The sequence below is a fragment of the Ochlerotatus camptorhynchus genome, unplaced genomic scaffold (genome assembly GCF_037179485.1).
Source record: "Ochlerotatus camptorhynchus isolate MF236.1 unplaced genomic scaffold, CSIRO-AGI_Acam_v1.1 ptg000193l, whole genome shotgun sequence".
In the NCBI taxonomy this organism is placed as follows: Eukaryota; Metazoa; Arthropoda; class Insecta; order Diptera; family Culicidae; genus Ochlerotatus; species Ochlerotatus camptorhynchus.
Genome location: NW_027040683.1, coordinates 5,836,409 through 5,860,592, shown reverse-complemented (window position 1 = coordinate 5,860,592; position 24,184 = coordinate 5,836,409). Strand labels below are relative to the sequence as shown.

The following is a 24,184-nucleotide window of genomic DNA, read 5'->3' as shown; positions in this document are numbered from 1 at the left end:
GTCTGCAAGAGCGCTTGACTTCCTTCTCTAGAGCTGAGTACCGTTGACGGGCTTCGTTCTTGGCTCCTCTGGTTCTCGCGGCTTTTGCTTCTCTACGCTCCTCAATCTTCCGCCAGGTTTCATCTGTGATCCACTCTTTCCTCTGGGTGCGCAGCTCACCCAAAATGTTCGCGCTTGTTTCTGTAAAGGCATTCTTGATGGCCGTCCATTGTTCTTCTACGCGCCACCGCCCCAGCTTGAGTCTCAAGTTCTTCAACAAAATACCTTTTTACCGCTGGATCTTCAAGTCAGCGTGTGTTGAACCGCCACCCGAGTCTCTCCTCCCGTCGCTGGATCCGCGCCATGCGTAGGCGGATTTCGCCGAGTAGAAGGTCAGACGCGATGTCGGCGCTGCGTTTATTCCGGACATCAAGAAGGCTCCGTCTCCATTTTCGGCTGATGCAGATGTGGTCGATCTGATTTTCGGTATGTCCATCACGGGAAACCCATGGGGGAAGAGCGAGCCCCCGATCACCATGTCGTTATTGCCACACAATTGTGCAAACAGCTCACCGTTCTCGCGCATTTCGCCGAGACCATAGCGTCCCATGATACGCTGATAGTACGTGTTGTCGGAGCCGATCTTCGCATTGAAGTCGCCAGTGTAGATCTTGATGTCACCCTTTGGAACCTTATCCACGACGGCATTCAGTTGACTGTAAAAATTCTCCTTGTCCTGGATCGCTAAGTAGCACTTGCCTGGACGCTAAGTAGGAGACCAACTCCACGATGGCGGGGAGCGTTTTCACCTCGAATACCAGAGTATAGTAGTACCTGTCCCGACGGCAGTTTGTGTTTTCCAAAGTTTGGCCAATGAACTTCACTCAGTCCCAGGATTTCTAGCTTCATGCGTCGCGCCTCTTTGGCGAGTTGTGCCAGATTACCCTGCTGGGCTAACGGCAATACATTCCATGATCCAATTCGTGTCCGTTGTTTTGCGCTAAAAGTCGTTGCCGTTATATCAGTTCGATGTCTTTCTCTGTTGGTTTCTGTAACAATTGTAAAGGTTTCAGAGACAGTAGGTGGTTGGCCTAAGGTCTCCTATCCGCCGTGATGGGGCTGCCATCTTAGGTGTAGCTTCCGGGGAAGAGCCTTTCTTATTCAGCCGCTGGATGCCAGTCAAACGCTGTTTGAGCCGCACCTCCATGGTGAACAGACGCTCGGGTTTGGTGAAGCATTTCCTCTATCACAGTGCTATGGTTACCGCGCCAGTGTTCGCGTCGCACCTCCTCACTCTGCTATTGTCGGATTGACAACATTGCCGAGGCTACGCCAACCAGCTGTGTCCATGTTTCAGCTGGCAGTCTTTTGTGATCATATGACTCGTGGAGGCGTGAGGTAGGAACTTGTGAGGACCGGAGCTAGGTATATCGCTCCTTCCAGATTGTCACTCACCATTTTGTAGCCCACCATTTTATATGCATTTAGATTAACAGGAGAGACTTCGTTTTTTACAAATTCTACACAAAATATACTTTCTGCCAAGCCCCATTCAAAAAAAAATATAGCCGCGGATTTCATGAAATTTCATAACTATTTTTAGTTCTTTTGAATTGCATGATTTTTCAGAACTTATTTATCTGAAATTAAAACGAAATAATAAATGTTGCTCTAAGAGTTTCACTTAAGTTCTCAAAATTTTCCTGAAGCACATGAAAACACCTCTGAAATTATCGAAACAAATTCATCACCATTTTGATATGGTGTTCACTAAACAATGCGAATGAAAAGAAACATTTCAGAGCGGTTTAGTTCAAACTGATTTATTTCCTTCAAAGGGTCCGGCAGAGCGTAGTCATGATATTGGAACATGACCGTTGGACGGCTGCCACATCGATTTTCCCGATGCATCTTTTGATCCTGTTGGTGAGTTGCTTGGTGTCCTTGGTTTTCCAAATATCCTTGTATACCATGGAGCTCAATAGACCGAAAAATCCTCGTTAGGACGGCACTGCGTCAGATTTGTTTGATTCCGGTCTTTTGGCATATTTTGGCTTCCCGCCGTACTTCCGGGGGTCATCCAGCGGCATTGAAATGGTTTGGATTTGCTCGTCAGTGTACATATTTACTCTGGGGATCTGGTTTTCTTTCTACACAGTATTCCCTTCTTCTTGCAGATGTGTGACTTCAAACAATGGAACTTTCTGGCCGCTTCCCGTTGACTTACCGAATCCTTGCCGTTGAACATGTTGTGCAGCGAGTGGAGCGTCTTCTTATTCGCTATTTTCGTTGGATGGCCGCTACTTCTCTTCCGGGCTACTGCCATGGATGCCCGGATATGTTATACGGTTACACATTTTCCCTCTTACTTACTTTTTTATTCTAATTTTTAGTGGACACCCGATAGTGACTTTTCTGATGTTTAAGGTGCTTTCCATATGTTGTTGGAACTACTTAAAAAATCACTGACCTTCCGTTGAGTTCTCCTGACTTCCTTTAATTAATCAGTATATTCGAAAAGTCCCCTAAATTTAACTGAATTGCCTTGAATTTCCATGATTTTCCTAGAAGTTCCTGTAGTTTTCTTTTTTTCTTCTTAAAATCTCACGGAAGTTAGCCTAATTTTTTTTCCGGACGTCTCTGGACACCCAGCTGTCAGAAAGCTACTTTTATCTCTGTCTAGAAATGATTTCGCTTGCCGGTTTAGACACTTTTTAAATACTTCTACGAGTTACTTTTTTTCTCGGATTAAGGAGAGAAGTTTTCATTTCTAGTTTGAAAATCGAGAGCCTTTTCGGATTCAATGAAGAATGGTGAAGTGTTGAAATGAAGATATGGAAGTTGACTGCAATATTGACGCTGATGCTATACGCCTTTTTAATAGAAACTAAGCGATTGATTCGACCTCTGGTGGTGAATATGAGAAAGTAAAAAAAAAGTGGTGAGCTCGGTTGTGAGCAGAAATTTTTGCTTAAGGCATAGGAAGTGGAACATTTTTTCACATTTCCTGATTAATTGATTCATCTGAGATTTTGTTTTTAATAATTACTTTATTTGTACAGGCTCAATCGAATAAACTTTACATAGCCGAGTTATCATTTCGGTTATACATTATTACTGTCTTGTATTTAAAGTTAAAGGAACTGGACCGAGTACTCGCAGTTGTCTCGAGGTTAGTGGAGATTTACAATTTTTTTTGATGGGAAAAGGGTTCATCTGAGATGCTGATCTACAGTTTAAAAATTTAATTCTGTATCGTTTTTGCAAGAATCCTACTTTTGCAAGGACATGGAAAATTAGAATAGTGCCTAAGTGGTTAAGAGCTTGTGTGTGAATAGTTGAGGTACAAATCAAATCATATCTGTGGAAGATCGTAAAATACCTCAATTACCGATGGAAATTTGCAAGATGTTCAATGCAAAATGCTTTAATTTGCGTTATGAAAAAACGGTTTGGTTGACGTTTCCTCTCGAACTCGCCTGGCCCCCTCTACATTGGTGGTGCCTTAAAAAACCTATTTCTAAAGTTGATGATGATACTAAAGACGGATTTCACGCCAACTCATCCAGTGGTTGGCAGCACCCTCTCAGAACCTTATGGAACTTTGTGGGTGTGGAGACTTAGCAATTTTAAGCAACTTTGCGTACTTCTTTTTTTCAAAATTTATCTCGCCTAACATTTGATAAGGGTCAAAGTTTTTTGTCGATTTTTTTTTTCAAATCGATATAGCTTAAAAATGACAAGCCCTACAAAAAAGTGATGTATGGCGAACTTTTAGCAAATAATCTGAAATTTTATAAAAAAATTTAAATAAAATAAAAAATCGGTTTCTACACTCTAAAAAAATATATTTAAAAATTATAAGTCATTTTCCCAAAAATGGTACCCCTCAGATTTGCTTGATATTTTTTCTCATGAAAGGCAATATAATTACCTAACTTTTCTTCATACATCGCAAAGTGGGCGCTTTTAAGGAAAAAAAGTTGTTCGAACAACAACTTTTTCATGTTAATTTTTTTTTAGCGTGTTTCACTCAAAGTCGAATAGTAATACGCGCACAACCTTATTAAAATTCGATTAAACTTTATGGGTATACTTTTCGATAATCTGGGCGAAATCTAGCCTAACATTTGAAAAGGGTACAGAGAAGTTACCTGCAAATCGTCCAATAAGAGTTCAGAACAAAACGTTCTAATGAGGAACAGCCATCTCAGCATGGTTTGCACTTTCCTGTGATGGATTGTATTATAATATATGCATACACTCTATCCAACTTCTATAAAACCACCCTCAAATTGTTCCAAATCAACAGGTAAACTAAGTAAAAATCACTTAGTATGTTTTATTCATGAAAAGATTTCAATTCATGTATTTGTGATTAATTTAATTAGAAAAATAATCATTCATTTATTTTTATGTATTAGGTGTGTCCATTAGTAAGCAATATGCATATATGTTTATACCTCATCTCTCAAGTGAATACATATAATAGTGCAGGTAACTTAACGATTATTTAAGGCATGCCTAAAATAATCGTTAAGTTACCTGCTATATAGCAGTTATATAACAACGCAGGTAGTCACATGAGAGATATAAGGTATAAACTTAAAGCACCGCAGTCTGTTTCTACCGACATAATCTAATATTTAAGTTTGGTGATATCACAACAATGCTCATAGTTGCTGTAGTGCATAGTTGTTGAAAGTGTAGTGCTGCATAGTTGTTGAAACGAAAAAGTGTTTATATATACAACAATGGAAAAATCTGCTGAATTGATTATTAAAAGGGTGCAATGTAGTGCCAACATAAACAATCCCAATTGCAGCCGCAATAATTTACGTAATTTATCATCAAGTCTCATAGAGAAAATACATTCATGGGGCTTTGATCATCAATTGGATGTAACAATGCGTATTTGTGAATCGTGTCGTGGAATTTTAGTGCACAATAGGACACCTCTCCCGAAAAAGAGGCGATCGGATGGAAAAGAATCAAGCCATGCTCGGAAGTTTGAAGAGCCGCAACCATCAACAAGTCATCAGCAATCAGAACATCAGGAATTTGATGATACACTAGGTAAATAATAATAACTTTAACTGTTTCAACTGTGTGGTTTAAGGATTGAACATCGAAGATACAACTTCTTTTTCAACATTTTTTTAGAGCACGAGCTGGATGAACCGCTTATCGTACAAATTTGATCGATTGGTAGGCCAACCTCGGTGAACAATCTATCAAATTTTCACGACTGTACGATATGCGGTTTATGCAGCTCGTGCTCCACAAACATGGGGAAAATTCAGATGCGGCTTCGATGTACCGTAAACGGGGATGTCTTTGATAATGGAAGTAACTTTGATAATGCAGCTAATCCAGCATACTTTGCAGTAGTCCTATTAGAACCATAGATTGTTTTTATCGTACATGTGAAGAATGCATTTCCACAGATAGTATCGTGAGGGAACTTACATCAGTATTAGAAGCAGATGATATGGAAGAAGTTTTATTTCAACAGTGGTTGACTACCGACCGTTGTAATTTGGAAACTATTATTAAACCTGCAGATGAGTTTGTTCAATATTTGACGGAAAAAGTTGAAAAGCTCATAACCCATGATTTTATTCATAAAGAGCAATCATCTTACCTAAGTAATAAAAAAAATTCTCTTCAAAACGGTGAAATTTTAGTGATTTGCGACTTTTCTGAAAATTATTCATTTATTATTCAAAACTCAGCACAGGGGTATCATTGGAACAATAATCAAGCTACGATACATCCTTTCGAAATTTACTACATAAAAGAAAACAAGTTGGAAAATTTAAGCTTTATTATTATTTCAGAAGTATTGACCCATGATACAATAGCAGTTCAATTATTTATATCAAAATTGTTAGATTTCATTAAATAATCTATTAGTTTCACAAAAATTACTTTCATGTAAGATGGAGCAGCGGCTCATTACAAAAATAAAAAGAATTTTGCCAGTTTGTGCAACTTCAAGTCCAAGTATGGATTGGAAGCAGAATGGCACTTCTTCGCAACGTCTCATGGGAAAGGCCTATGTGACGCAATTGGAGGAACTCTCAAACGAATGGCAAAGAGAGCAAGTCTTGCTCGAGATTATGGAAACACAATCACAACTCCACAAGAACTGTATGACTGGGCAGTTAAACAAACAGATACAAGCATAACAAAATTGAACTTCTGCTTCATATCAAATGATCAATACACAAAGATGTCCGATGAACTCAAGGAGCTGTTCAGTCATGTAAAAACTATACCTGGTACACAAAAATTTCATTGTTTTGTACCTATTTCTCAAAACATAATTTCTACTAAGCGATTTTCACATTCAAAGGAAACTCCGAAAAATTTCACTCTGTTTCCGATAGACTAATAATCAATGAAAAACTCAAATTATGTATGGAGAATTATAGGAAAATAAATTATGCACTAAACAAAAACACTAGAGTTTTCATTTATTAAAACACCATTCAAAATGCAGGAAAATCCTCTGTATTAGGCCCTTTCAAATGTTAGGCTAGATTTTTGTTTGAAGTACGCCCAGATTATCAAAAGGTCAAAATCTTTATGCTCATTAAGTTTCAACGGATTTTAATAAGGTTGTGCGCGTATTACTATTCGACTTTGAGTGAAACACGCTAAAAAAAATTAACATGAAAAAGTTGTTGTTCGAACAACTTTTTTTCCTTAAAAGCGCCCACTTTGCGATATATGAAGAAAAGTTATTGCCTTTCATGAGAAAAAATATCAAGCAAATCTGAGGGGTACCATTTTTGAGAAAATGACTTTTAATTTTTAAATATATTTTTTTAGAGTTTAGAAACCAATTTTTTAATTTATTTAAATTTTTTTATAAAATTTCAGATTATTTGCTAACAGTTCGCCATACATCACTATTTTGTAGGGCTTGTCATTTTTAAGCTATATCGATTTGAAAAAAAAAATCGACAAAAAACTTTGACCCTTATCAAATGTTAGGCGAGATAAATTTTGAAAAAAATAAGTACTCAAAGTTGCTTAAAATTGCTAAGTCTCCACACCCACAAAGTTTCATAAGGTTCTGAGAGGGTGCTGCCAACTCCGAAGACGAGTTGGCGTGAAATCCGTCTAAAGTTAAATTATATGTTGAGTTGTTCAGATGGTTGAGGTTGATGGTGGAGTTGGAGCTAATTTAGGCATTGAATTTGATGATGATATTGAGATTGATAGCGATGCTGCCCTAGTAGGACGCTTGTCACAAATCGGTTGTGGCAACTTCTATACAACTTATATCAGTCATATACAAGTTGCTGCAACTTATTGTGACGGAAATGTGCTACTCGGGTGATATTAATGACAATGTTCATGCTGATTTCAGTATTGAAGTTGACAGTTACGTTGAAGTTGATGACAATGTTGATGGTTATGTTGAAATTGATGGTAACTACATACAGTTGATACCAATGCTAATGTTAATGGCAAAGTTGAAGTTGATATCATTATTGAACTGTTTATAATAATGTTTAAGTTGTGTTTAATGTTGAAATGGTTCAGATTGTTAGAGTTGATGACAATGCTGAAGTTGACATCGTGTTGATGGAAAGGTTCAACTTGATATTGAAGATGACAGCTTTGCTTTTAGGTTGATGTCAATGTTGATGGTATTATTGAAGTTGATGAAGAAGTTGACGTGGATGTTAAAGAGGGTAACGTTAGTAGAATGTTTAAGATTACAGGTAAACCTCGATTATATGTACATTTTCGATTCTGGAATGTACATAAAATCGAATCGTACATAAAATCGAAGCATATTTTTATTTTGATATTTTGTTGTTCAGTTATGAAAAAATTTCAAATTACTAATACTTATCAAGTATTGAAACCAAAATTTTTGGGTGATTTTTAAATAAAAAAATATGACTGCAAACAAAAATATTCCAATACGGTTTCTTAATATATTTTATTTGAGTTCAAAAAGCAATTCTGATTCATACTAAAAAAAAGTCCATTATTGCTTTGAACTTATGTTTATTTAATCATATTTAAATCGATTTTAAAATAACAGGTAATGTCGTTCTCAAGATGAATTTCTATCCACTATCTTCTCGAAGAATTTTGATCTCATTTCACGCAACGAAAATTGAGAATTGAGAGGCCATCCATTTTCTTCAGCATATCTGATCATAACGTCCATAGCATTCAACGCCGATTCATTAGAAACTAACTGGAAGTCGTCATCAGGATCAATAGATTCCGAAACATTCATGCTGTAATCGACTGGTAGGCTGGAATCCATAGTGAAGAAACTTTCAGAACTTCATATTCAGCATTCTCATCATCGATGACGCTCGACGTCATAATTTTGGCGGAGATCTCCGTTAATCTCTTTTTAATCACTGATAATGGTAAATTATCTTCGTCTTGCATATCTTCCGGATTGTACAACAAATTCCACGACTTCCTTATGGATGCTTGAGGAACTAGATCCCATGATTGCGCAATTCAAAAGATGGCATCCTTCACATTGATCCTTTTAACATTGTCGTGAAACTCTCCTGATCTTCCAAGAACCTCTCGCATCATGATCTGTCTGTAGCGTGATTTAATCATTTGGATCACGTTTTGATCCGTTGGTTGAATTACAGTTGTGGTGTTGGGCGGCAGAAACATTGTCCAGATAGCACCGTCATCAGTCTTCAATTCCTCGGCATTAAAATGTGCAGAACAGTTGTCTAAAACAAGATCTGCTCGCATAGGGAGATCATTTTCTGTCAAAAACATTCGGACCTGCGGCACAAAATGTTCGAAAAACCAGGTTTTGAACAGAACGCGGGTCATCGATGCATTCTTCGATGCGGCGTAATAAACAGGCAACTCTTTCAAATTTTTCAAGGGTCGAGGTTTAAGAAATTTTCCAATGACCATCATGACCAATGGCATGAAAGTAAGACGTTCTTTGTTTGCTTTCTTTCCGGGCGTGGTAGATTCTTTGTCAACGTATGTATTGGTCGTCGTGCATTTGAAATATAGGCCACTTTCGTCAGCGTTGAAGATTTGACTTGGAAGCTAATCTTTGGAACGCATTTCTGTTGCAAAAACATTGACGTACTCGTCAATAACTGCCATGTTGCTTGACAATTTCTCGCCCGTAATTTTCAGAAGACGAACTTGTCGATATAGACACGACTTCCAAACTTACCCACACTAACCAATTCAATAAAAAAATTCTCCGATTGAACACGGAGCATCTCCTGGCTCACCGGAATGTGTTGTTGTCTTTTTTGCAAAAACCAGATGTATAATGCTTCATCCACTTTTGGGTAGCTAGCTTGCTTGAAGGTCTTGCGATGTGCTGTAAACAAGAATCTTTAAGACAACTTATCTGTAAATAAACCTTTAAAATATTTACCAATGTTTCCTTGGATGTTCGCAATATTGTTCATTATCTTTGTTTTAGACTGCTGGATGTTGTATATGGTTGCTCGTGCTTTGATGCGATACTTTTCCATCACATCTTGGATCGAAACTCCATTCTCCAAATCTTGTATTATCTTCACTTTATCAGTGAGGAGGATACCCGATCGATTCTTCTTTGCTTGGGAAGAATTATCAGAAGCCATTTTTCAGATTTCAATCTGCACGGTTTCAAGTCGAAGTAGGGGTACTAACTTTCTCACGATCATAAATGTCAAAAAGTACACGCTAACGTGAATCTACCCACGTTTAATAGGAATAGGAAATATCTACGAAATACATATTAAAATTTTTGGTACTATGGAGATACTGTTGATTTCGGTATTGAAGCAATTCATATATCAATGATGAAGTTAAGATGTTAATGGCAATTTTGAGTATGATTTCAGCATTGAATTAGACAGTTAAATTTATGCTTATAAAAATGTTGATGGTTATGTTCAAAATGATCGTAATTGTTATCGACAAATTTTTTAAGTTTATTTCAGAAAAATGCAAGTTGATGGAATGGTTCAAGTTGATGTTGAAGTTGATGGCAATTACAAACTTGATAGGTTTTTTAGATGATGGCAATACTGATAGCATTATTGAAGATGACGTTGATGTTGATGTTGTTGAAATCAAATACATATATTGAAATTAAGGTTAAGGTTTTTGTATTGCAATTTTCAACGAAGTAGAATAGGATCAATATATGTATTGCAATTGAATGAATGGTGGTAATAAAAAGTAATATTAATATTATTGTAATACGATCATTGATCAAGCCATGTTATGTATCACGGATGGTTGTTGATTAAAGGATATTGTTGATTAAAGCAGATTAATAACCAAAGCAAATTGCTAGGAAATGCTCGGTTGGAAGATCCGTTAATTTGCCTCCAGTAGCACTTCGTTGCTTTGATTATATTTGAACGTATATTGTTTAATTGAATTCTTTTTTCAGTTTTTAAACATCTCAAGCAGTTTTTTTTTTATTGAGCAAAGAGTTCATCTGATGGAAGCCTTTTAACGATTTGGTTTTAAATATTGTTTGCAATAGCATGATAATGTAATGCAAGATTTTGATATTTTTGAGTTCGAATCGTCTTTTTAGAGTAGAGGAAGGGAAGAATGTGGAAGATATAATAAGGCATGGTAGAAAATTTAAATAATATTTTATATTGATTAAATATTAAATATACAATGTTCAGTTTGCTTAAGAGTAAAGTTTAATTTAAAATTCAGTGATTTATGATAACCGTGTTTAGTTGATTAATTACTCTAGAGTAGGCCTAACCCAATGAACCGTGTACGGACCAAGGTTTACCTGTCTGTGAGTATGTGTGATAGAATCAGTTATTTGACCAATCTTGTAGAGCACGGTTGTGCTGGCGCGAGCGGCATTGTTAGGACGAATGACCGAGGCTAGAAACCTCGACCAGGTCACTTCGAACTTGATTTAATTCCAAAAATGTGTTCAGAGTGGTCTTACGTCTACATGTTGCATTAGCAACTTATAATTATGTAAAACTTTTACATGGTTCGTCCAGGATTTTACATATCCCTTTCAATACCGGACATTTGCCTACCGTTCTATTCTATTAGCTAGGATTACAGTCGCTCTTGGAAGGGTAAATTTGAATTTTCAGATCTTATAAACTATGTCCTCTCAGATCTGAAATTGCTCGGAAATTTTGTAAACTTATTGCTTTTCTTCTACTAGGATCTGAAGAGGTTTACAAGATGAGAATGACGAATATTTGTAACATTTAAGTATGAAATAATATCCTTCCTTAAAGATAAACAGTAATGGCGTGATTCCCTCTCATCACAAAAGACCTGGGTTCAATCCGAGTCGGCACCGCCGGAATTTTCTGAGGCATAAAATATGTGATCATGCCTTCCTTCGGAAGGGAAAAAAAGCCGTTGGCCCTCGGTCCATGAGTTGATGGGACGATTGGTAAGGTCCAGTACGGAAAACAAGATCGACGGAAAACAAATCAAGGAAAAAAAGATAAACAGAGAGAAACATTATACCACTTATCATCTACATGCGAGCGTGGGCGTGTTATGTGAGTTAGTCTATGGCTTTGATTTTAAAATATTTGCCTCGTGGTAACATCTATGAAGGTTCATAAGTTCTCAGAATATCTCATAATTCTTTGGAACTCCATGAAACTTCCTGCAATTTTCCTCAAAATACTGGGGCTGCTCTAACGATCTCTGTTCGTCCTTGAAATACTCCGAACAACCCTGAAAATAATGAAACTTTCTAAAAAATCTCTTAATTTTTCATTGGTCTTTGCTGAGGTTCCTGATTTTTTTTTACGTTCTTGAAACTACCATGAAAATCACGAATTTCCTAAAAATATGTTCACAATTTCGTGGTATTCATGTTTTTGTTTCCATAATGTTAATGAAACTCTCGGAACTTCGTAAATTTCCTGAGTTTCCCCAAACCTCTTTAAAATTTCTGCAACTTACTTGAAATTTACTGAACTGCCCTTAGGTTCCTTGATAGATCTTAATGATCTCGGAGCATCCCTAAAGTTCTCTCATTTCCAATGAAGCTCATGGTACTGCCATGAAATAAATGAAACATTTCTTAACATCCTTTAAACTATACTGATGTTCTCTGGATTTCTGTGAAGATCTTGAACATTAATTGAAGTTTTCGGAAGATCTCTGGAGATCTCTGGACTTCCCACATCTTTTTAGGGCTCTAGAAATTTTCCTCAAGCTCATGGAACTGATCTGAATTTATCGGAACTTACGCTTAGAAACCGTAAGAATTCCCCAGAAGACTGGACTCTCCTGCAGGTCTCAGAACTTCCCTGAAGCTATTGGAACTGACCATAAGATCGCCGCAATTTCCAAAAAAAAACTATATGCCTAGCTTCTCTGAGGTGCTTGGAACTTCTTTAAAGAATCCCCAATGTCCTTTAAGGCAATCTCTACGTCTCTGAAGTTATCTTGACTTCCCTAATATTCCTGCAATTCTCAGATCTTATTAAAAGTTTCTGCAGCTGTCCTGAAGCAAATGCAATCGCCTTGAAGTTCTTTAAGGTCCACTGAATTTTCCAAAATATTCCAGATTTTTTCTTAGCTTCCCGTATGTTCTCGCAGTTTGTTTATGAAACTGCCTTGCAATTGTCGGCATTTGGTTTAATTCCTCAGATCTTCTTCGAAGTTCCAACAATTTTTGTGAAGTTAATGGGACTGCCCTGAAGATCTATAATATTTCTTGATGATCATGAAGCTTTCCTGAAGTTCTCACTAATTTACTGATTATGATCTAGAATTAAACTAGAGATCTCTGAACCTTCCAGATGTTTTCTAGACTTCCGTGAATTTCTTGAAAGTTCTGTAAAGTTTCCGAATTTGTTTCTTAATTTCACTAAACTTCTCTGATGTTTTATGGATTAAACTTTAATTTTTGGACGTTCTTGGACGATCCTGAAATCAACGAAACTGCCCTAGTGTTCACAAAATCTACCTTAAATTCCATTTTCCTGGTATTCATGGAACTGCCTTGACATTTTCACTGCCCCGAAGTTCACGTTACTTCCCTAAAGATCTTAAAACTTATAACTGAAGTTTTGAATACAACTATAAAGTTCTTGTAATCGTCCTGAATTGTAATGGAACTGTCCTGAAGCTCTTTGATAATCGATGATGTGAATTTTTGTGAAAACGCCGATACCGTAGTGCTATCGGAACTTTCCATTCGAGATACATATTTAAATTTCACCGAACTTCTGGATGTTCTTGGTGTTCTCGGATCTACCCTGAAGTTTTCTGAACAACCTTGAAGTTCTTCTCCTTAAAAATTATCGCCATTTTTCTGATGTCATCGACACACCGAAATTGATAATTCACAAACTAAAAATTTTAAAATGTTGTGTTTATGTTTTTTCGTGTAATTGCAACATTCTTTTCTATTGTGTGGAGTTTCTTTTTAAACGTTCGTTTTTATCCCTAAGGGTGGAGCAATATACCTAAATCTTTAAGAGTGCGTATTTAAATTTGTACCGTTCATAGAACATATGACAGCGGTTTTTTTTTCAAACGTTATTTATTTAATTGTATTTTCTTCTTCCACATTTAAAGGCACAGATTGAATCTAGATGAAGACAGAACATGTCTCATGCTGTATGTATTCAACGCAATTTTGCTTATATAAGTGCATAGTAATATATATGGGCACCCAACAATTATTTTATGTGTTATGGAGCACAGCTTTTATAAGAGACACGAATGTAGATCGATATTCCTGTGCACGTGTATATATTCACAAAAAATAATATCGCGGTTTTCGGAGCCGGTAAGCGGTTTCGGAGCTGGTTACTCATGGACGCTAGCTTCACTTCGCATCGGTATCCCGTTAAATCGGTAATCGGCCCTAAGGTGTCCACGGAACACAAAATTTAAAACAAAATTATGATCGATTGTCTAAGCAGAGGGGTTTTGAAACCTCTCAAAAACTGTCTACGTAGCTTATGAGCCGTCTCAAATGGTGTTGCCAAAAACAGAAAGGCTCTGGATGTACTCTGCCAAGCCTGTTCTATGTTTGCATTCGAAATTAAAACAATGATACCTCCAATATACTGTATCATGAAATATGATATGTAAACAGAGCACTTTTCTATAAATCATCCAATTAAAAAAAACCACATTCTGACGGATGTTCACTCCTTCGCTATAATTCATACAAATTGATACAAACATCTCTTCTAAACACAGCAGGAAAGTTCAACGTGAGTAGCCAAATATAAACCAACCCAATCCATTTAGTGCCACCATTTCCTGCACCCACTAACACTATCCGGATTCGGGTTCCAAACCATTCGATCTCAATCTCCCGGACCGATGTGACAATTTTCCAAAATCATCTCCGAAACCAAAATGGATCACTTAAATTAAATGATGATACAATTCACTGGGAATCTCTCGATATGTTGTTTTTTTTTTGCCTACTTCGGCCGGGACCTTCCTCTCGACATTACGAAATAAATGACTCCGAAAGCCGCACGTTCTAAAAAAAGCGACAAAGCGAGTTAGCAGGAGATGATAACAATCCAATCGAACCCATTCAACCGATGCAGACATAGGAAATTTCCAGCAACTGGAAAAGCTTACAAAGGCATTTATCTTCGTCCGGGCTTTTTATTCTCTCCATCTTGACTTACCCAGTTGTGTGTCTCGAAAATAAGCAAAAACCACACAGCTCTTTAGATTTTAGCCTTTCCCCTCGACGAGCGACGATGCGAGGAGCAACGGTGCCATCGTGAACGCCGTCATTCGACTGTAATGGCCGATGCCGCCAGAAGCCAATGGGTACAGGGAGGTACCGTTGTTTACGGATGGATTACGTCTTTCGGCAACATAGTGGGGGGGCGCAATTTAAAAAAAAAACTATGATCGACCGCGTTACGAAAAGTGGTTAGGTATTGTCCACTCATAACTCTGTCAATAGCGGATGGATTTTAATTCTAATCAAGCCAATCGATTGTAAATTTTTCTACGATTCTGCTCACTATTGAAAATTGCACAAATGTCCAACTGTTGCAATGGTGATCACCTATTGATACCGAGCACGTAATCTTTGGCAGTAAGAATGATGACCACAAACGGTATCTTTATTATCAAAAAACCAAAAACTCCATCCGCAAACACCGGAACATCCCTGTGTGTTGTGAAGTGTTGTTGTTGTCGTTGTGAAGGTTTTCCGAAAAGTGGTCAAACCCAAATGGACACACGAATCAATGGAGAAAAAAAAAGAATCGGCGCTAATCTCAAAGTGGTGAACCGAGAATCGAGAAAGGATGTGTACCGGCATAGTGCTTTTATCAATTCGACACTCATTCTTTCCTGTTATTTCTGCTGCTTGGTTACTAAATATTTTCGGATCGGATCGGTCAGTTGAAACCTGTCCCGTACCGGGGTGCTCAAAGGGCAAGCCGAAGCAATATTTTTTTTACTAGCTGAACGGTGGTGTCAGCAGATGTGGTTGAATGGTCAGTTTTAGGGGCTTGGATGAATTTTCTGCAGAAAGCAAAGAAAATCAGATTGAACAATATTTATCGAGTACTTTTTCAAAAGGTACTATGCAAACTGTTGCTCTTCTAATTTCCAGTTTAGACTGATGGTTGGTGCTCATTTTCTAAAAGCGGGTCATGCAAAACCAATCTTAGGTTATAAGTAAGGGTACCGGCCAGTTCAGCAGCTACAAAGCAAAACCATGCTGGAGATGGCTGGGTTCGATTCCCGGTCCGATCTAGGAATTTTTCGGGTTGGAAAATTTCTCGACTTCCCTGAGCATAGCGTATGATTGCCCTTGCCACACAATTATACTAGTGCAAAAATGGTACAGGCATCGAAAGCTCTCAATTAAGAACTGTGGAAGTGCATCTAGAACACTAAGTTCAGACAAGCAATAAGCTTTGAATGCGAAGACGAAAAAGAAGACCAGCAATTTTCCCGGAGATAGAAACACTAGTCTGAAGTCTGTGAAAAAAATCGTCCTATGTAACATGTCTGAAGTACAAGTTGACTAGTGAAAACGAAATATGTTGTTTTTTACCATATTGTAGCACGTAATTATAAAAAAAAAAGTGTAATTTTACCGTTCCTGCTGAATTTTCACTGTTGCTATCCACTGACTACTTACACATAGTTTTTCTCAAAAAGTCGGAAATGTTAGATTGGTCTTTTTGAAATAGTACTCGGGATTTATATCTAAGCATCCAAAACTAGCTCACGAGTCACGTGAGCCACGAGTGATTAACAATTTGCGACTGAAAATTTCGTTACTAGAAAAGAAGTACGTTTGATTGAGCTGAATTTCGTCAAAATAGACGCTCATATATTTAAGTCTCAGAGCACCTAAATTCACATGAATGTGTGTGTAGGTGTGTTTTTATGTGGTTTATGGGTTTATGATTTCCGAAGAAGTGTCAGATGCGGTATATTTGAAATAAAGAGGACAAGTTGTGACCAGAAAGCGATTCTTTTTCCTTGATTTGTTTTCCCTTGATCTTGTTTACCGCACTAAAGTCTGTTTCATTTAGAACTTGGCCGTTCAAAAAAGGTCATTTCTCCAAGGAGAAATAAAGTACAAAAGCGCTTTAAGGGAAGATTAAAAAAAAAAGATTCGTCAGCTTTTCGGATGGTGCCTTGATTGTTTTGCCACCTTTGTTCAATTTGCACGGTTTTTGACAACCAGGTTTTGTTTCAGCGTCCTGTTGGGATGCTTGCTGGCATGGTACGACCGGAAACCTTCTCGCATACAGATTCGCCAAACTGTACTGTGTACCACACTGAACCTTTTCGCCAAATCACAACTGGAGATCCCAGGATTCTTTAAGACTGCCCTTATGACCATCGCTCGTAGTTTTCGGTCATATTTTCCACTTCTATGTTTGTTTTTTTTTTTGCACGATCCAACGTTAGTGTTTCGATTTTGGAAATTTGAGAGCCTTTGAAATCATTCCTCCTGACCACGTTGGATTTTGCACGTGAGTGTGCAGAATTTTTTCACGTCTGTCACGTTCCATCTTCGATAACTTTTGAACAAGTATATGAATTCTGATGAAATTATTCAATCCTTCCGGATCAAAACACTGTCAATAGTTTCTTGCTACGACAACTAGAGGCGCTATAGTAATTAAAAAGAAGCGGCCAAATACTAACTGGAACAGATTTTAAGTTACCAATGCTACCAACGCCAGGGAGGCAGCTTTCACACCTGAACCCTACCTATCGATCCATCAACTCACGACCTGGAGACCAACGCATTAACTTCCCCGTGATCAGAGATTTTATGCCTCAGAAAATCCAGACGGCACCCACTGGGATAAACCCAGGCCCTTTGGAGTGAGAAACAGTCACGCTTACCACTAGACGCCGCTGCCAGAAAGAACGATGTCCGAAATAATATTAGAATCCAATATGGTGACTTACAGTTTTCAAAAAGATGTTTTACACCACCTTAAGGCTAACGTCCGTCGCCATTTTAAGAATCCAAGATGGTGACTTCCGGTTTCCGTGTCAGTGTTCCCACACAAATTTATATGTAAATGCTGTAATGGCAAATTTATAGCGGATTACTCACAGATTTTGACGTAGGACTACGTTGAGGCAGGATCGGAGTTCGGATTTAGTAAGACGTCAGTCATACTCTTGGTGTGAACTTAGAATGATTTTATTGAAACGAAATATGGAGAAGGCAAGTTCGGTGAGCGAAGCGAAGCGTTGGTGACAATGTTTGTAAAATAGAGTTTATTGTTGATGCTCATGTGGTAACAATTACGAAGGTCTCAAAATACGGAAAACGGAAAAGGTTTAGCTGCTGACTGTGAGGTCGCAGTTTTGAATACATAAAGTGTGTCATAAAATCTAGGACACACACAAGGAAGTATGAATCTATATTGTTGGGTTTTGACACATGTTAGTCATGTGCCCATTATTGGATGCTACTTTACATGGGAATTAAGGAAGAGTAGTACGGCTACTAAAACGTCTTTAATTTCTATCTCATTTAAAAAATCAAAATTCAGATATGTAACGGAAAAATCTCAAACACGTACGCAACGATAGATCGCAAATAAAACACATGACATATAGCGCATGCTCACACGAGCGAGCTCAATGCTCGGTTGACCGCTCACCATTTCACCAATCAAAGGAAGGGAGGAAAAAAGCAGCGGTAGGAAAAACGACAAAAACGCTTGCCAAATCGTTTTCTTCGTCATTTACTTTCGAGCAACGGACGGATAAGCGTCGGACACAACATATGAGTGGAACAGCACGTATCACACCAATACGAAGACGACCACTCACATCGACCGGAGGAAAGGTTTCCCGCAATAGGCAGCATGACTGAGCCGCCGTCATCCGGTCGGCATCGACTTGCACTGGTGTGAAAGATCCAAGTAGCGCTAGTTGTTCTTTCACAGTAATCCAATTCAATGCTAGCCGGAGCACGTCTTGGTCTGGTGTGAATGCTGCCATATACTTGCAACCAGGAACGGTCCAGCCCGTAGTAAAAACGTTGCATCACTTCTGATCGGCCACAGATGTGTCATGAGATCCACCGCAGTGGGCCATCATCGTTAAGTGCGTTGCGCGTTTCAGTGTCACCATCATCGGCGCCGTGAAGCAATGTTATCTATGTACCAGGTCCGGGCGAGTGGATTTGCCTTTTCAGGGCCAACAACCAACAAACCTATTCAAATACAGAAGGAGTTAAGGCCCAAGCGTAATGACAGTGGCAGCGGAAAAGCCCGATCCAAGTAAGCCAACTTGTCGGATTGAAAACTAGTTAGAACCAAATCGACTTCGGTTAGGCATCTTGATGTCATTTGTGACAACTGTCAAACTTTCCGTTTCCGTTTCGTTTCCGCCCACATTGCATTTAGGCCTTTAAGATAATAGATTTTCGAATCATTAAAAGAACTAAGAGCAAAAACGTTTGTTTCGACCACCCACGGACTTTAATAATTAATAAGTGTGCAAGGTTTAAACAAGTACTTTTTTAGCTTACAAATAAAAAAGGTGTAAAATTAAATTATCGATCTGAGTATTCTTACCTGGTATATCATCAGGTTGGTGGCCACTTGTTGATGGTTGTTCATCACTTGTTGGTGGTTCATACCCACTAGTGGAAGGTTGTGGATCGCACAGATCCGAGCGCGGTTTTTTGGATGTATATCTATTGTGCTGAACCAATGCACGGCATGACTCACAAATGCGCGTCTGTACATTCAGTTGGTGAGTATATCCCTTAGATTGCATTTTTTGAATTAATGCTGGTGTTATACCCCGTTCACTTGCAACGAGCACTCATACATAGGATTTCCAGTGAAAACTAGATGTATGAGTGCTCATTGCAAGACAGCGTATATGACGTGATATACGCTGTAATGTGAACGGGGTATTAAGTAACGTAGCTTGTTTCGGTTGCATTTGGGATTCGAAATACCAGCACTGTATTTAAAAACACTTAAGGCATCCATTATCACTGTCTCTGTTTCTACACTACATTGAATAGGGTCGTATCTACATCTTCACTTAAATAGCAAATAATGTATACCTACAGACAGGCTTGTGGTCGTACCTACATCGTACCTTTTTTGTACCTACATCTTAAACGGGAAATAATATATATTTTCTAGCTACATTTTGTGACATTGAAATGGGTTTTCTCACTCGTTATATGATATATCGACACCCATATTTACCATAACATGTTCCGTCCATATCTCCGAAACTAGTAGACCCTTCCATAATATTCAAAAGCTTTAAAAAAGATCATTTTATTTTTCATTTGGAGTTTAACTCAATCTTATTAAGTTGTATACACGTCTTTCGAAATTTTTAAATTTGTCGTTCCCACCCTGAAAAAAAATCATAGATTTTATTCAGTGTGAAAACGAAAAAAAAATTGTTGAATAACTTTTTTCCTTTAAAAGTGCTCATCTTGGGATGTATCAACGAGTTGTAGACAGTCTTCACGTAAACATGCACGGCGCTGAGCGTGAGTTCAAATTTCAGAAGTGTAAGTTCATTCAGAGCGCGTGTTCTCTCTCAGGCTCATGTTTAGACCAGCCATGGTAAAAACACTGAACCCTTTTGCACGGGTCGCAGTTTTGCCTACAAACACACCACCAAGAGCATTGAGTTGTACGCTCCGTACCAGTGCTCGATAGAAAACACCAAACGCAGCGAACAAGGCACCGGTACCGGTGCTCGTGCATAATTGTTTGCACCGGTGTATGGATGCTTCGGTAAGCACCAAAGCCGAGTGTTTCTGACTTCGGGAAACACCGCAGCCGAGTGTTTTCGATTTCGGAAAACACGCTTGCTGCTCGTAGGAATTTTCTTTGGGCGACTTCAGAAACATTATCGTAGCCAGCGTTGCCAGTATTCCAGATTTATCTGGATTTTCCAGATTTTCGATCGTCTTGCCAGATACACAGATAGATCACGTATATTTCCAGATTTTTTAAATATGTTCCAGATTTTTCCAGATTTTTAGACGTATGTTGCTTTGGACCTACTAATCAAAACATAAAAAGCCAAACTTACTACTTTAATTATTAAAGACCATCAACGTTGGACATTACTGCAACATCGCACATTGTTTGAATTGAATTGTTACAACATGTTTGCAAAGGGTTGCAGAATCATGAAAATTAAGACATTTTCTAAAGATTATTGGCTAAACAAAATCTTAACATTTTCTTAAATATCGGGTCTAGATTTTTTCTATATGGAGTTTTTGTTAAGATTTTGGCTATATTAATTATTATTTTAACCCTTAATTTATAAAAATCAAAATTTCGAAATGAATGGAATTTAAAGAAATCGTAAAAAAAAAGTTCTCAGGATTGAAAACAATAAATTGAGCTATGGAAAATTAGCAAGGCTTTTTAATCTAGACAACCACCAGCATTTTGCAGTACGTTCGTTAGATTTTTGAGTATAAGTCATAAGATTTTTAAGGAGAATTTAAAGGTATTTCTTAAAATAGTTTACATTGAAGTGTGAGGCAAATTCCAAAGGAGAATTTCAAGTTAATTCTGAGTAGAGTTGCATCCATCTTTGTTGGTTTCGTGGTCGTGCGGCGCCATGGCGTATTGTGAGTGCCACGAAATGAGAGTTCGATTCCCGCCTCCAGCCGGTGTAACTTTTCGCCATCTGAAAATTTCCCTACTGGTGTGATGTGCTTTCAGTTGTCCAGTGTTAAGTATACCGTCTGTGCAACCTCTGGTTTAAGACAGTGTCAATTGTCTTTTGAAAACTCTGATGACAATTGAATGGAGATTTTATGAAAAAGGAAATAGCTAGAATTCGGAAGAAAAATCATAGGAAATTCTTAAGAGATTAAACTTAAGAAGTATGCTGATACGAATTGTGAGAATAATTTCAATGGAATTCTGCCAAATGTTTCTATAGAGACTCATTTTATCAAATTTAAAAAAAATTAAGCGGAATTATGAGAAAGAACATCATGAAATTTCTGGGAGACTTTCAAGGCCAATTTGGCAAAGTACTTGAGTTCTTAGGAAATACTGAAGAGGTTTCAAAACAATTTTGATTTAGATGCAAAATTATGCCAATTCTTGGACATTATTACCAGCTTAACGGAATTGTGGAATCGGAGAGTGATTTATAAGATATTACAAGAGATAATGCTAATAACTCTTAGAATGTTACTGAAACAGTTTGGATATTATTAAGATTATTTTAGGGGAATCCAGAAACTAAGTATGAGGGAATTCTAGGATGATTCAAATGGAACTCTAAAAAGGACAAAGGTATCCAGTAAAGAGTTCCAAGTAAATTAAGACTGATATGGGATCCAGTAAAAAAATTAATTCCAGAAATTAGAATCATTTCAAGATCATGAGACTTCATATGACGCTTTCAGTCTTTCATTTAAGTTATTTAATAAAATTATTATTTGATATAAAATTATTCGTAATAGTCATGCATATAGTGGAGTTATCCAAAGTTTACTTAAACTATTGGTGAGTACCACGATGTTAGGCTTTAATTCCCACTTCAGCCAGGTGAATTTTACTTTAAAATAAAATTGTTTACTGGTATACTGGGTGTTGTGTGTTGTATGATGTCAAGAATTAAATTGTTAGCCTGATAAACCTCAGGGTAATATTAGAATTGTTTAGAACAAATAAAATCTTTAAGACATATTCTGGTACTGGATCAAATAGTAAGGACTTAATCTACTATTAGTTAAAAAAAATCCACCCCATCAAAGTTGCTTGATTCTTTGCTTCTCATTATTTTTAAAGAAATTACAATTCAACAAACAATTCTAAAAATATGTTCTGCAGTATTTTACCAATAATTAATATTTTTGGGCCCACTGTGTCAATACTTTTCTTCACTTTTGGATGATTTAAGCAATGCTAACAAGTTATTTGCTTTATATAATTTATTGAAACATGTAATTCGTAAACATTCTGGTACTTTGAATAAATTCCAGATGATCATACTGACCGATTTTTACGGGAGATTGGCACATCACTTTGATTTCAATGGCAATATGTTACAAACAGAATGTTTTGGAGCATTCCAGATTTTTCCAGATTTTATATTTCAACTGGTCCAGATTTTTCTGAAAATGACCTGGCAACGCTGATCGTAGCTCTTATACGCCTTTAGCATCATCCATCTCGAGTAGAGCTGATAGAAGAGTGGTCAAAGCATTTCTTTCATGATGCCAATGTCCATCGTTCGACAAGCCCTCAGTTTTTTTTTTCTTGTCAACATTATTTTCATGAGGTAAATCTATGAAATTCATTTCGATTTCTTTTGGCTAAAAAGCATTACTCAATATTATAAAGCTTATGAGCTCAAGGGATCATCTACTAGGATTATTAAAAATACACAAATCACCCACTTCGGAAGAGTGTGTTGCTGTTGTCGTCCACCCACGCACTGGTATTTCTTGGCTTTGTATTAAATCATTTAGCTGATGGATTTAATTTGATTAGAGTCAATATAATAATCATAACTTATCTCCAACCAAACCAAACAGCTCAAATGATTGTATAATAATAGAGATATATGGGGTGTTTACATAATATGTAATATATTATATGCTGGTTCACTTTATCTAAAATAATATAAATAGCTCAACCAACTCAACTAACTAGCACGAATTTCAGAGGCTCCTGAAATCTCATGCTGGTAGATGCTGACGTCCTGTTTACATTATGCTGACTATTTATTAGTACAGCTTTAGTTCACTAGCATCAGCATACCAGCACAGATGTAAACACCCAAATAGCGGTGGGTGAACAGAACTACTCACCATTCATGTAGGGTATAACCACAGACAAACAGACGTAACTCTTCATTGTGTATCTTCGTTCATGCATTTAACGGTTGATTTGAATATTATCAGTTCCGCGAACTACTCGCCGCAGCGCTGGCATCGGATCACTTTGACGTTTCTATATATTCTATAGAAATTTTATGCAATATTGTTTACGAGTTAGCGAGCAAGCTTGTTTTCCGCGAGAAGCCAGATAGATGTCGTTACTGAGGTTATATGTTTTGAGATACTATGTTTTCAAGAACAAGTTTTTCAAAGAGTTACGTCTGTTTGTCTGTGGTAGAACAGCCCGAAATGCACCCCGGGCCAAACGCCCGTTTTGATTTTTCATAGTTATTCCACTATTAATTTTGCCGAAATGCGTAAAGTACTAAACTAGCACTGTAACTTGCCAAATTTATGAATTAAAAACGGGAATGCTATGAAAAATCGCATCGAGCGAGTGCATTTCGGGCTGTTTTCCCCTAAATAAAAACAACGCGCTCAAGAAGGATCGCATTCTAGTTTTTTTGGGTATAAGTTATCATTATTATATTCACTCAAATCGTGTGAAAACAATCAGCTCAATTAGTTAACAAAAAGCCAAGAAATACCAGTGGGTGGACGGCAACAGAAACACGCTCTTGCGAAGTGGGTGATTTACGTATTTTTAATAATCCTTGTTGATGATTCTTTGAGCTCATAAGATTCATAAGATTGCGTAATGCTTTTTAGCCTAAAAAGAAATCGAAATCTATGAAATAAGATTACCTTTTGAAAATAATGTTGACAGAAAAAATAGGTGAGGGACATACCAGAATCGAACACCATGGACATTGGCATTATGAGACCAGTGCTTCGACCACTTATCTATCAGCTCTGGACGCGTTGAAAAGCTAC

General features: G+C 37.5%; 1 pseudogene; it reads right to left on the bottom strand.

The window, feature by feature from the left end:
• Nucleotides 1-268: 268 nt before the first annotated feature.
• Nucleotides 269-24,184, bottom strand: part of LOC135702579 (uncharacterized) — a 41,634-nt pseudogene continuing 17,718 nt past the window's right edge.